Raw genomic sequence first — 14453 nt, 5'->3', positions numbered from 1 at the left:
AAATTAGCTGACTGTATTTTTATATATAATGGGATGAGATGGAGATATGATAATAAAACTCTAAGTTGAGAACAACTTCTGTGGAAGACATCTGACGTAGATAACTTATATATCGACTATTAAAAATAATAAATCCCGGGGAAAAGTCTTTAACTTTAGGGGGTGTTTAGATGGGGGAATGTGAGATTTTCATAGGAATAGAATCCACGTTCTCCCGTTTGGTTAGCCCGGGAATCTCATTCTTGGTAATTTAAAATTATTAATAGTAAATTTTTTGGGGTATATTACCGGGAATATCATTACCTCCATTTCAATAGGTATTGTTGGATTACCGATATTTTGGACTAAAATGCCCTTAAATTTTTATTTTTTTTCAAAAATATTCTTCTTCTGTCATTGAATAATAAAAATTCTACGAATATTAAATTACAAATTTATCTTTAAATTATTTTAGATTTATAAAAAAAGTCTATAATTAAAATTTTATTTAAAGTTTAGGGATTAAAATAAAATTTTACCCTTTCATTAAATATTTTTTTATATTTTTAATTTTGTAAAAAAATTATATAAATATATAATAAGGACAATTTGGTCAAATATACATTCTAATAATCTTTTATTCCTTTAACCAAACACGATAATCTTACATTCTTGATAAGTCAATCAAACACAAAATACAACATTCTCAGTAATCTTATTTTCTGATAATTTTACATTCTCATTGATAATCTTACATTTCGTAAACCAAACACACCATGTACAATCTTTTTTTGGTTAGAAAAATAATGAAGTTCTTGATTTGCTTGGTACGGTTGGACCTTGTTGGAACCTGCATTTGACGGCTAATGTTGAGACGACAGATGAGTCACCTATATGGCCAATAGCTGACGCTATTATTTTGACCAAAGTCCACATCCCTTAACCTTTTTATCAGCAACCCTTTTCTCATCGTCTTCTTTTTCAGCTTTCCCCTTTTCTTGTTTGTATTTTCTTTTGCCTTTGCACGTTTATGTGGCAGACATGGAGGTGGAGTTAATGATGAGTTATAGAAACAGCGACAGTTTAACAGCAAAGATGGAAGAAAACGCCGTCCAAGAAGCAGCTTCGGGGCTCGAAAGTGTTGAGAAACTCATCAGTTTACTTTCCCAAACTCCTCAACAAAACAATGGCAGCGATTTATCAATGGACTGCAAAGCTGTTGCAGACGTTGCCGTTTCGAAGTTCAAGAGAGTTATATCGCTTCTGGGTCGAACCAGGACCGGACACGCCCGTTTCAGAAGAGCACCAGCAAATCAAGAGCCGGAAACCAAGGCGGTTTATAACGCAACGCGGTTACAGCAGATTCCCCCACTCATCCTCCGCATCGTGATCATGAATTTTTGACGGTGAAAAGTGGGGGTTTAGAGAGGAAAGATTCGTCAACGACCATCAATTTTTCATATTCTTCTGCTGGGAATTCGTTTATGTCGTCCTTGATGGCATATACCGATAGTAAACAACCATCTTCATCATCCGCGTTTCAAATCACCAATCTTTCTCAGGTTTCCTCAGCTGGGAAGCCTCTTTTGTGTTCTTCTTTGAAGAGGAAGTGTAGCTCTGAGAACATGGGTTCTGGCAAGTGCAGTGGCACTTCTGGTCGTTGCCATTGCATTAAGAAAAGGTACACATACACATGTTTTTACCTCCCTTGAATTTCTTACTTAAGTTTGTGTGTACTGAAAATCTGGGTTTTGACAGAAAGATGAGATCAAAGAGGGTTGTAAGGGTTCCAGCAATAAGCTTGAAATTGGCTGATATTCCACCAGATGACTACTCATGGAGGAAATACGGTCAAAAACCAATCAAGGGATCTCCACATCCTAGGTATTTCATTAAGCAAAATCATTTTTTTAAGGAAAATAAAACGTAGTTTAAGATTTAAGTTTTGTAACATGTTTTGTGTGTCTGGTTTTGGATATATGATTGGAACAGGGGATACTATAAGTGCAGCAGTGTAAGAGGATGTCCAGCTCGCAAACATGTGGAAAGAGCCTTAGATGATCCATCGATGCTGATAGTTACCTATGAAGGCGACCATAACCATTCCCTAGCTGTTGCAGAAACCACCAACGTCATCCTGGAGTCCAGTTAGAACGAAACAACACTGGCTGTTCGTCCAGGAAAATCCCAGAAATCATTTTTCGAAATAAATCGACTTAAGCATCAATCTCGAGATTATCCAATGGGGTTAGTTCATCCCCTTGTGAAATATATGCCAACCTTTCTCTATTCTTATTGCTCCTTAATTATATGGATTAAATTGACTTTTTTTTAGATTATTAATATTCGACTTTGATCTTTCTTCTTCTAACATCAGTGAATCAAAGTTTATATAATTAAATGCAAAAAGAAAGTAAGAGAAAGAGATTGAGTCAAACAATTGGAAAGGTGTGGACAAATCATGTGGGGGTTGGAGACGGTTCACACTTCACTGTAAGAGAAAGAGGATGGCAGTTGCCAGTTGGGAGAGCTAATTAACCACAGATTGGTGTTGATTATAAATTGTACACATTTGTTTTTTGTGTTGTTACATTAATTTTATATTTATTGTATAATTTTTATTGATTTTTAAAAACATTTTCTACCAAATGATTCATTTATTGATTTGTATAATATTTTGTACAAAACAAAGAGAAATTCCGAGTACAAGTGATACCACGAAATTATAAAAATGGAATGAACGCTCGAGTATAAGTCAAGCCACATTGGACAAACATCTTTTTTTTATTTATTCGTTTAATAATTTAACAAAATTAATCGTGAGAAATTGAATAAAATTATGAAAATGATAATTTCTTATTAAAAATTAAAGTTATTTGTATGTTTCATCTTAAATGGCGATGGATTTTAAGTAAACTGGGCAAAGTCAAAATGAGTGGGTGGAAAAATTGATAAATTAGTAGGTAGGACCCTGCATTTTCATTCGGATATTTATTAATACGATTTTTCTCTTGCTTTGCCTTCCCTCATCGTCAACCTCCGAAAGTGAAAAATGGTCCCCTTTCTCCTTCATCGCTATTAAATTATCCTTCACATGCGGATTCCACCATTATCACATCAATTTCAGTTATCCAAGCTTTTCAAAATGCTTTCAAGTTTTTTCAACTCTAATCTTAGAAGTTGAATAAAGATTTAATGTTAAAAACTTTCTTAATTTATTAATTTTAATATAATAATGCTATTAAAAATATTTAATAATAAGTTTAACTCTTAATATTTTCTTTTATTCTTTTTCTTTTTTTTCTTTTTATCTATGAATAGTTAACATTTAGTCAAACTACTAATTTGTCAATGAGAATTTATTAAAGTTAAAAATTTAATAGTTTGTTTAGTAGTCACGTCTACCTCAGAAAATGTTACAAAATTTTTGAAAAAATATCTATCTAATAATTAAGTATATATGAGTTATTACATGAACATTTTAATAATTTCTTCGAAAAATCAACAATCTAACTAAGTTCATATTTCATATTACATATTATATTATAATATTTATGGTGTTATATTGATGAATCCATACAGGACGATATGATGGTTAGGGATATGATATGACTCAAACATGTGACTAAAATTGGGTAGTCTTGTGAGATTCTCTTCCTCCAATTCTTTTGTTCATCATTGTTCTTCGACCACCAATGCATAATGGTGGGCTTGATTCAATCGGATGGAAATGCGGGCGAACTATGCCGGTTTACAACCAAGTCTGCATATAGTCGAAGAACGGGGGAAACTAATATGGAGGGAGCCTCGGTATGGAAGATGATATCCAAATTTCGGAGTTAACCGTGAATCAAAACATTTCTTTGGCTACTTTATCTATATATCCTAAACCCGATTGGACCTAAAAAGTCACATTATGCTACCGAGACTATCCCAGATTTAAAAAATTATTCATTTTCATTTCAAAACTTAATAAATAGTATTAAATTAAACATACATGGAAATTATAAAAACACTTTTTATAAATTGAAGCTCCCTAACACAGTTTAAAATCAAAATGAAACAACTCAAGGTTATAAAATCTGAATACAATAATAAGGGTTCTATGAATACACATGCATACTAAAGCTATTGTGCAATACTTTTGAAGAGATGTTGAAAGTCTTGTTGCGACGGTGCTCCACGAACGGCTCAAGCTAATAACCTACGAATGGAAAATTTGAATGTTGTGCTTACAAAGCCCAATAGTATAATTGTAAATCTAGAACAACATTACGAGTTTCAAAAACATAAGCATGTTAAAGACATGGTACTAAGCAATAGATATATGCATGATCTTAATCAAGTGCTACTTACTTAAGGTTTTACTGTTCTATTGCTAAAGTAGGAGTCTCATGCTTCCCTTAATCTTCTGTTAAGCATCTCGCATGGGTATACCTCTAATGGGTCTCTAACCACAATGACTATAACTGTTATGCATTATCTAAATGTGATCTTGACACTGTTGTGCATTACATATATGCAACATTGACATTGTTGTCCATCATCTGAATGCAACACTAACACTACTATGTATTATTTGAATGCAACACACTGCTAGTATATAGTCTTATATAGCCATCAGATACAAGTTAACTGAGGGAACCCAGTGTCATATAGCATCGGTAAAATCTCCGCTAAGCTGTTGAATGATTTCCCGGTCTCACATAGCCATCAGGTAGATCATGGAAGGGGAACCCGATGTCACATAACATCGATACAATCCCTACTCAACTAAAACATTGGCTCGATCTCACACATCTTAAGGATATATGTTATTCTAAACTGATGCAATACACATACATATATGAGGGTTCTAAGGCCACACAACACTGACTACGCCCCAATAGGGCAATTGAGGTAGCCTAACTAGGCATTAGTGTAGCTCGACAACTAAAGTGAGGTCAACCCCTCACTAGTTACTATCTCGCTTGTTCTCTCATCTAGAACATTATACGAAGATTTATTAGTCTGTTATTTCTAATAATTATTAAGCTGCTCAATTCTAGTTATTAGCGCTTAAGAGTATTTTAGTCATTTATCTATAAAGAGATCTCTATGCGTATCATGACTTTACAATGATTATTGTGTTTGTTGTTTATTGGCTATAATATTAACTAGCCCGATACCTGACTCGGGTTCATTACTGGGTAGCGACACTTTAGTCATTCTTATCACACTTCTCTTTAATACTCTTTGAATTTGAGAGAAGGTTTATATGTTCTGGTTCACTGACATTCCAATGAAAAGCATTCTGGAAATGAACTTACCATTATAAAATGAAGCTAATACTGCTATATTATCCCACCAGACGATGGTAAAAAACCATGTCGTACCAGTCGACCGTGTTGGTTCCTGGTCCTCCCCGCCCAGTAGCTGGTTCAAGCTAAACATTGATGGAGCTTGTCATACTAATTCGAGGTTGGTTGTATGCAGTGGATTCATCTGAGACCATGATGTGTCTTGGCTCACAAGATTCACTAAAACCATTGGATATTGCTTAGCTTTGGAGGCTGAATTTTGAAGGATTATAGTTAGCTCAGGATTTGGGTTTACATCATCTTATTGTTGAAACAAATTATCGAAACAAATTTTCAAGAGGCTACCTTGGTTCTTAAATCTGTTTCAATTATTGGTGTGGGATCTCAAATGGTGAACCATATTATAAAGATATTTGATCGTGATTGAGAGGTCAAGTTACTTTTGTACCGCGATAACTCAATTGTGTAGCAGATTTCATAGTGAAACTAGCATGGAATCTGTCATTTAAATAGCATATATTTCATGAACCACTTTTAGAGGTTGGACCAACTTTCTATGAAGATAACCAAACTTGCCTAGAGTGACTAATACCAAGTTATGTGAACCATTCTATGTTTTGTACTAATACCAAGCCTTTTTTTCGGCGTTGAATAGAAAAATAATCTTTGAAGGTTGTTTATGTCGAACATGATGCCTTGATGAAGAATGAAACTTGGCAGCTTGAGTCGTTACCTCCTACTCGTAAAACATTAGGATGCAAGTGGTCATTTCGTCTGAAAAGGAAACATGATGGGACTATAGACAAGTTTAAGGCCAGGATGGTGGCAAAAAGGTATTCTCGAATGATAGAGAGTGATTTTGTTGAAACCTTCAGTCCAGTTGTTCTTGTCACAACTATCAGGACTATACTTGCCACGACAATTTTGAAGAAGTCGCATATGAGACAAATAGATATTAATAATGCTTTATTGCATGGAGGGCTGATTGAATAAATTTACATGTGTCAGCCTCCAAGTTTTGAAAAGTGAGGTCCCAATGGAGAAGAACTTCTTTATTGTCTTAAGAAAGCTCTTTACATTCTTCGACAGGCTCTTAGGGCCTAGTTTGATACTTTGAAAACCTTTTTAGTCTTAAAACATGGGTTGTGGCTTCAAGAGCATATTATTCTCTCTTTATTCGTGGTTCTAAAAATTTAAAGGTTCTTCTCATGGTTTATGTTGATGACATTGTCATCACTGGACCTCAGATGGGTGAAGTGGAAGTCATAGTGCAACAAGTCAACTCTAGGTTTTCTCTCAAAGATCTTGGAAAGATATGTTGTTTTCTTCGTATGGAGGCACAATGTTGTAGTGGTAATTTGTTTCTTAATCAATGGAAGCATATCATTGATTTGTTGGATAGATTAGGACTGAAAATGTGGCGTCTACTCTTACGCCAATGATAAGAACACCTAAACTTCAGGCTGATGGTGGAAAACCTTTCATTGATATTGATCTGTAACGTAGCATCATTGGTGGTCTTCAATAAATTTGTCTCACTCGTCCTGATGTTGCGTACGCAGTGAATAAGGTTAATCAATACATGAATAACCCTGGAGAAGTTCAATGGAAGGCTGTGAAAAGAATTTTAAGGTATTTGTGCGGCACATTGAGTTATGGGTTGAAGTTTGATGAAGCTGTTGGACCTCTTAATCTTGTTTTCTATATTGATACTGACTGGGCTGCCTCAGTTGAGGATAGGTGTTCAAGAACCGGGTATTGTGTTTATCTTGGGGGGAAACTTGATTTCTTGGTGCTTGAAGAAGCAAAGTGTGGTGTCCAGATCAATATCTGAGGTTTGGAAAACACTGTTTCATAAATTATTTGGATTGAGCAACTATTGGGTGAAATTGGTGAACCAATAGATGTAAAGCCTATTGTGTGGTATGATAACTGTTAGGAAAATTAAACGAGTAATTTCCCTATAACCAGATTAGTGAGAATACGAAATAAAAGCGGAAAAATAATACCCGAAATTGATAACGGAGTTCGGCCAATTATGCATACGTCTTCAAACTGCTGCAGATCTTTTACTAAAGGAAGAAAATTTACATGTGTTTACAAAAAAAACTTGAGAGAGAGCTAGAATAATTTTTGATGATTTTAAAGCTAAGTGGGTTAGGGTATTTATAGTTGAAGCTTAAGGATTAATCTTGTAAATACCTTAAAAGTACATGGATTAAAATACAATTTCCCCATTACCATTTTCAACAAAAATTAAATGCACCGAATTCGGTGCCCAATCCAACGAATTTGGTGCCCCCTTAATTGACTTTCAATAATCTCCCACTTGAAGATTGATTTTAATCTGTCTTCACATCTCGTTCGATGCAGCAACATTTCTGGTCTTTTTACTCTAACATGCCAATTGAAGCTGAACACAACTTCAGTTTTTCCGTAGTCATCGTCTTTGTTAACATGTTTGTCGGATTTTGAGCTCCACTAATCTTTTCAAGTTTCAAAATCTCATCTTCCAGAAGAGACCGAATAAAATGATATCACAATTGTATGTACTTCGTCCTGCAATGAAAAGACGGATTCTTCGCTAGATAAATGACACTTTGACTATCACAATACAAGACATTGTTTTCTTGTTTCTTGTCTAACTCTTCCAAGAAACTTTGGAGCCAAACTATCTCCTTTCTGGCTTCCGTAACAGTGACATATTCTGCTTAGTTGTGGAGAGAACAACTATCTTCTGTAGTTGAGAAACCCAACTCACTGCGGTACCTCCTAAAGTATAGACATACCCTATAGTGCTTCTTCTGATGTCAACATTTTCGGCTAAGTCAGCATCTACATAGCCTGTCAGTATCAAATCTCGTTATTTGAAATAAAGTGTTTTGTTTGTAGTACCCCGCATATATCTAAGGATCCATTTGACTGCTTCCTAGTGTACCTTGCTTTAATTATTCATGTACCTGCTAACAGCTCCCACTGCATGAGCAATATCTGGTCTAGTACAAACCATGACATACATTAGACTTCCAATTACTGAGGCATACGACACCTTCACCATGTATGCACATTCTTCCTCCGTCTTTGGTGACTGTTCTTTGAAGAGTCTAAAATGAACACATAAAGGTGTACTTACTGGTTTAACATCTTGCATGTTGAACCTAAATAGTAATTAGTTGATGTACTCAGCCTGTGATAACATCAAAGTCCCGACTTTGTGTCTCTCTTAATCCTCATCCCAAGAATCTGCTTTGCAGCGCCCAGATCTTTCATTGCAAGCTGCTTCGACAATTTTTGCTTCAAGTTTATAATCTCTTGCATGTCTGAGCCTGCAACGAGCATGTCATCAACGTACAACAATAAAATAATGAAGTTGTTGTCGAACTTCATGATGTAGCAAAAATGATCTGCTTGGCATCTGGTAAAACCATTGCTACCCATGAAGCTATCAAACTTCTTGTACCACTGTCTAGGAGCTTGTTTTAAACCATACAAGCTCTTCTTCAACCTGCATATCAGGTTTTTCTTGTTTGCCTTTATGAAGCCCTCTGGCTGCCTCATATAGATTTCTTCATCCAAATCACCATGATGGAAAGTTGTCTTTACATCTAACTGCTCAAGATGTAGATTTTCTGCAGCTACAATTTTCAACACCAGTCTGATTGTAAATAGTTTCACGACTGGAGAGAAAATTTCATTATAGTCAATACCTTCTTTTTGCTGAAAACTTTGACAACCAATCTTTCTTTGTAGTGTTTGCTCCCATCGTGCTCTTCTTTGATCCTGTAAATCCACTTGTTATGGAGCACTTTCTTGCCTGGTGGTAATTCAGTTAATTCTCATGACTAATTTGACATAAGCTAATCCATCTCATCTTTTATGGAAGACTCCCACTTAACTGAATCCTCCACCTACATTGCTTCATCATTGCACTCTGGTTCACTATTGTCAGTCAGTAACAATTAGTGCAAAGAAGACGAATAACACTGGGTTGATTTAAGAATTCTGGAGGAGCGTCTCAGTTTTGGTGTGTCTGGTTCTTCTTGAACTGCTTCAGGACTGATCTGAACATCACTTCCAGAAATCTCCTCAAACTCAGCAAATTTATTTGTTTCATCTTTGGTATTGGAAATACTTGATTCTATGGTTGACCTGTCTTTGTACATCACATTCTCATTGAAAATGACATCTCTACTTCTGATGATCTTTTAATTTTTGTAGTCCCAAAACCGGTAACCGAACTCATCACCACCATAACCAACAGACACATTTGTTGGACTTAACATCAAGTTTACTTCTTTCAGGATAATTTATGTGTACATAAGAAATACAACCAAACACTCTTAAGTGTGAAATATTTATTTCTTTTATGCTCCAAACTCCCTCTGGTATTCCACCATCCAATGGAACTAAGGGCCCACGATTGATCAAGTAAGTTATAGTATTGATAGCTTCAGCCCATAGCAATTTTAAACCAGTCTCATTTTCCACCATAGCAATCTCTGAATCAACTATTTTTGTACTCTCCTCCATTATCAGACCTCAACCGCTTGACTTTTAAACCAATCTCATTTTCTACCATGGCCTTCCATTTTCTGAAGGTATCAAAGACTTTTGATTTCTTCTTCAGAAAATAAACTCATACATTCCTTGTAGAATCATCGATGAAGGTGACATAATAGTGATCCTACAAGAGATGAAACTGGAGATGATCCCCATACATCAGTATGAACTAACTCTAACTTTTCAGCCTTGGGTATCTTGTCAATCTTTGCAAAACTAACTTTCTTTGTTTGCCAAAGATGCAATCCTCACATAGTCTGACATCTATATTCTTTAGATTCGACAGCTTCCCTTTTGACAAAAGTGTCTTCATCTATTTCTCGCTCATATGGCCAAGCATTTGGTGCCATAGGTTTGATTTTCCATCAGCATCTGCTACTGCAATGATATTCTATAAGTTTGATGTTACATAGAGAGTACCCATCTTCTTACCACGAGCAACGACGAGTGCTCAATTGGTAATCTTCCATTCTCAGTCTGAAAAGGTTGTATTATATCCTTTTCCATCAAGCTGTCCTACAGAAATCAAATTTCTTTTGAGGCCATGAATATGTCTCACTCCTTTCAACTTCCAGGTGGTATGGTTTGGCAACTTTAATCGGATGTCTCCTTTTCCGACGATCTTTAAGGTTTCATCATCAGTTAGATGAACCTTCTCAAAATCACCACTAGCATAGTTCTCCATGATTTCTTAGCATGGGGTGGAGTGGTAAGATGCCCTGAATCCATGATTCATTTGGACTGTTGACGCTTAGAATCATGGCATCACATGTCTCCTCTGTCATGTTGGCAGATTCCTATGCGCCAATATCTTTCTTTGGTGCTCGGTAATCTCTTTTAAAGTGACCCTTCTTGCCATAATTATAACAGTGAAAATATTTCTTTCCCGTTCTAGATTTTCGATCTTCCACGATTTGGATTTCTTTCTGGAGTTCTCCCTTTAGACTCCGTGTGCAAGGCTGAGAAGCTTGATGCTTCACCCGATTCTCTCCGTTGAATTTCTTCACTCAATACCAGATCCCGAACATCGTCGAATTTTAATTTACTGTTTCCCAACGAGCTGCTGACTGCTATAATTGTAGCATTCCAACTGTATGGTAGAGATGATAAGAGAATTAAAGCTCGAACTTCATCATCAAATTCAATTTCTAAGGAACTCAACTAGGTTGTGATTATGTTGAGTTCATTTAGGTGTTGAGCCACTGATGCCCCTTCCGCCATCGCAAATTGAATAATCGCCTCATCAAGTGAACTTGTTTGAGGTCGATGGCTTCTCATACATACTGGAGAGAGCCGCCAAAAGACCCGCCGTGGTCTTTTCCTTTGCTATGTTGAAAGCAACATTGTGAGATAACGTCTGTCGGATAACGTCAGTTAGATAACTCCGAGGGCTTGTCTGTCGAGAAGAGCCCAGTCCTCATTCTTCATGCCCTCTGGTTGCTTTCCTGAGAGGTTGATATAGATTTTCTGATATAGAAAATCTTCAATCTACATCTTCCAAAAGCCAAAGTCTGCACCATCGAACTTCTCAATTTTCACCTTCCCTTCGCCTGCAGCCATCACTTCCACTTGAATTTGACTTCTTTTGGATCATTTCTGACAATTCTTACGAACCACCGTGTATTAGAACACCTCCGTCGACAAATTCGTATCGCCGACCAAATTTTACTATTCACGAAATTTACTATTTGTGTGAATAGTAAACTCACAGGAAAAAAACTAAAATAATTCACCACCAAAAGCTCTGATACCAGTTGTTAGGAAAATTAAACGAATAATTTTCCTATAACCAGATTAGTGAGAATACGAAATAAAGGTGAAAAAATAAGACCCGAAATTGATAACGGAGTTCGGCCAATTATGCCTACGTCTCCAGACTGCTGTAGATCGTTTACTAAAGTAAGAAAATTTACAGGTATTTAAAAAAACACTTGAGAGAGAGCTAGAATGATTTGAGATTATTTTGAAGCTAAATGAGTTAGGGTATTTATAGTTAAAACTTAAGGTCTAATCTTATAAATACCTTAAAAGTACATGGATTAAAATGCAATTTCTCCATTATCATTTTCAACAAAAATTAAATGCACCGAATTCGGTGCCAATCTACCGCATCATTCGCGAATGAAACATGTCGATATTGATCTCCACTTTGTTCGTGAATGTTTGCTTACAAATCAATTACTTGTCAACTATGTATGTTCCTACAAAGGAACAAGTTGCTGATATACTTTCTAAGCCTATATCTCCTGCTGACTTTGAAGATACGAGATGTAAGCTTGGAGTTGTTTCTTTCGGAGAAGTTGAAGATGACAACAGAATAAGAAAGGGAAGCCCATTAGATATTGTTGTAAGCCCATTAGACTATAAATATCTTTGTATGCTAAACCCATTCACGGTCAATCAATGACAGATTTTTCCTCATTTTAGAAATACATTTTCCTTTTCTGGTTCGTTCTTTGCTTTGTTTCAGTTCTTCAATATTGTGTTTACCAGATCTTTATCACTCTTTGAATCATTGTATAAATTTAATAGATAAAACTTGTAGGAAATTCAAGTGATGGATAAACCTTAAACAGAAACCCCCATAACATTAACCCACAAAAATAAACAAACAAGAGAAAATAAGTTTCGTTTCTAATTCAATGAACCCTCATTTTCTCATTGCAAGTGAAAGGTTATTGTTTACACACTCCCACCCGTCAACAAAAAGGGTGTTGATCCCTCTAACACAGATATCAAATCAAATCATCATAACTATTCAACTTTTTTTCCCCTTTCGTACGCTTTTTTTCAGAAGTTTCAACTACTTCGTATTAACTACGGATTTCTTATTCGCAGAAAGTACTTGGGGTAATGTCAAAGCAAACATCGGTCTCGCTCGTATATTTTTATGACAACAATGGTCGACCAAGTCTTCAGGGACAAGTTTGAGTTACAAACTATTAGTTCACGTAATATAAGATTTTTTTTGGTTAGTAATAAGATTATCAAAAGACAAAGTTTTTTAATATTTAATTAAATATGTTGTGTCGTCATGTTCAATTTATTTTGTTAAAATAGAATATTTCATTATTTTGTACATAAAAGTGGAAATAAAGATAATTATTAGCCTTTAGTGGCACAAGTTTTTGTTATAGTTAAGCAAATTTTTTATGTCAGTTTGGTAGGTTAATGCTTGTAGGCATTTTGTACTGGTGAATTTTACTTGATTTAATCAGTAGTTTATGAACGAAGTAAGGCCTGTGAACTGTGGAGCTGGGACAATATATTGATTGCCACTATCTGTATTGTTACAACTTAGCATTGTTACTTTATTTGATTGATTATGGATCGATTATTTGGCATTGTATAGCTGATTAGCTGCCTGGTTCTTAAGGCATCTACAATTTCAACGAGTAGCATGGAACTTCAAACAGCCTCTTGTAGAATTACAAGTCTTGAGATTATCCGAATATTTAATCATTGCATATTGTGAGCCAGGGAAGGAGCCACTATGGGCCTGGGAGGGGCTGTGCCCCCACCCAGCCAAATATTTGTATTTTACCTTTAATTTATATATAAAATTTAAATATTTATGAGATAATTATGAAATCCCCCCCAAATTTTAAAAAGTTATACTTTACTCCTTAAATTGAAATCCTGGCTCTAACAAGTTTGGTCAGCTTTTGCGGTCACCAGATTTGGTTCAAGTTTTTGCTTATTTTGTAAATAGATTTTGTACTCCTTTTGTACATAGATTGTAATATTTCTGCTGCTTCATGGGAAATAAAACAGAGACAAAGCTCATTGATTTATGATAAGAAAACCAAGATTCGATAGGAACGTTAATGAAGATTATCATATAGCAGCAGTGTGCAGAACCGGTTTGGTGTAATCTGGAACTGATGGCCCGTTTAAGAAAGCAGAAATGTTGAACCGGCAGAAAAACAATTTAACCCGTAAAGATCTGATATCTGTTAATGCTTCCTGCAATTCTGGCATTGATAAATGTAAAATTAGCAGATGACTGCCTTTCTCGTGTGCTCAAATCCCTATCCACGTCACATCCATAATTTTTGTTTTGCTCCTTAATTTTTTAAAGGGTTAACTATACAAATGATCACTTATCTTTGTGTTTTGTCCACTTTTGATCACTGATTTCAAAAAACATAAGATATGATCACTTTTGTTTTTATTTAATTAAGATGTGGACACCCCGAATACACTGCCGTTAACAGCAGTTAAATATTTTGATATAATCACACATTTGATCCTTATTATTTACATATTCTCTCAATTTAATCTTAATTTGATATAAATCTTAAAGGTCGAATTCTCATTTTAGTCCCTTTATTATGCTTAATTTTGTGGTGGTTGTTTTTTAAAAGGTAAAATACATTCTTAAATATTAAACTTTGACCATATTTTTGTTTTGATCATTGAGCTATAAAAGTTAAAATTATAGTACTAAAGTTTTCTAATTCATTTTTTAGTCATCAAACCGTTAATATTTTAACGCGGTTTATGATGTGATTTTTTCTTTTGTAAAAAGATATTAAATCCTTTCAATTATCATCTACCAACATACGTGACATAGATGGTACAACAACATTTACCTTTTATCACCCATTTTCT

General features: G+C 35.2%; 1 pseudogene; it reads left to right on the top strand.

Moving 5' to 3' along the window:
- Nucleotides 1–957: 957 nt before the first annotated feature.
- On the top strand, nucleotides 958–2275 carry LOC120138057 (annotated as a pseudogene).
- The last annotated feature ends 12178 nt before the right edge of the window (nucleotides 2276–14453 follow it).

This window comes from Hibiscus syriacus, unplaced genomic scaffold, assembly GCF_006381635.1.
Source record: "Hibiscus syriacus cultivar Baekdansim isolate YM2019G1 unplaced genomic scaffold, ASM638163v2 tig00110678_pilon, whole genome shotgun sequence".
NCBI lineage: Eukaryota > Viridiplantae > Streptophyta > Magnoliopsida > Malvales > Malvaceae > Hibiscus > Hibiscus syriacus.
This window is presented reverse-complemented; position numbering and strand designations above follow the sequence as displayed.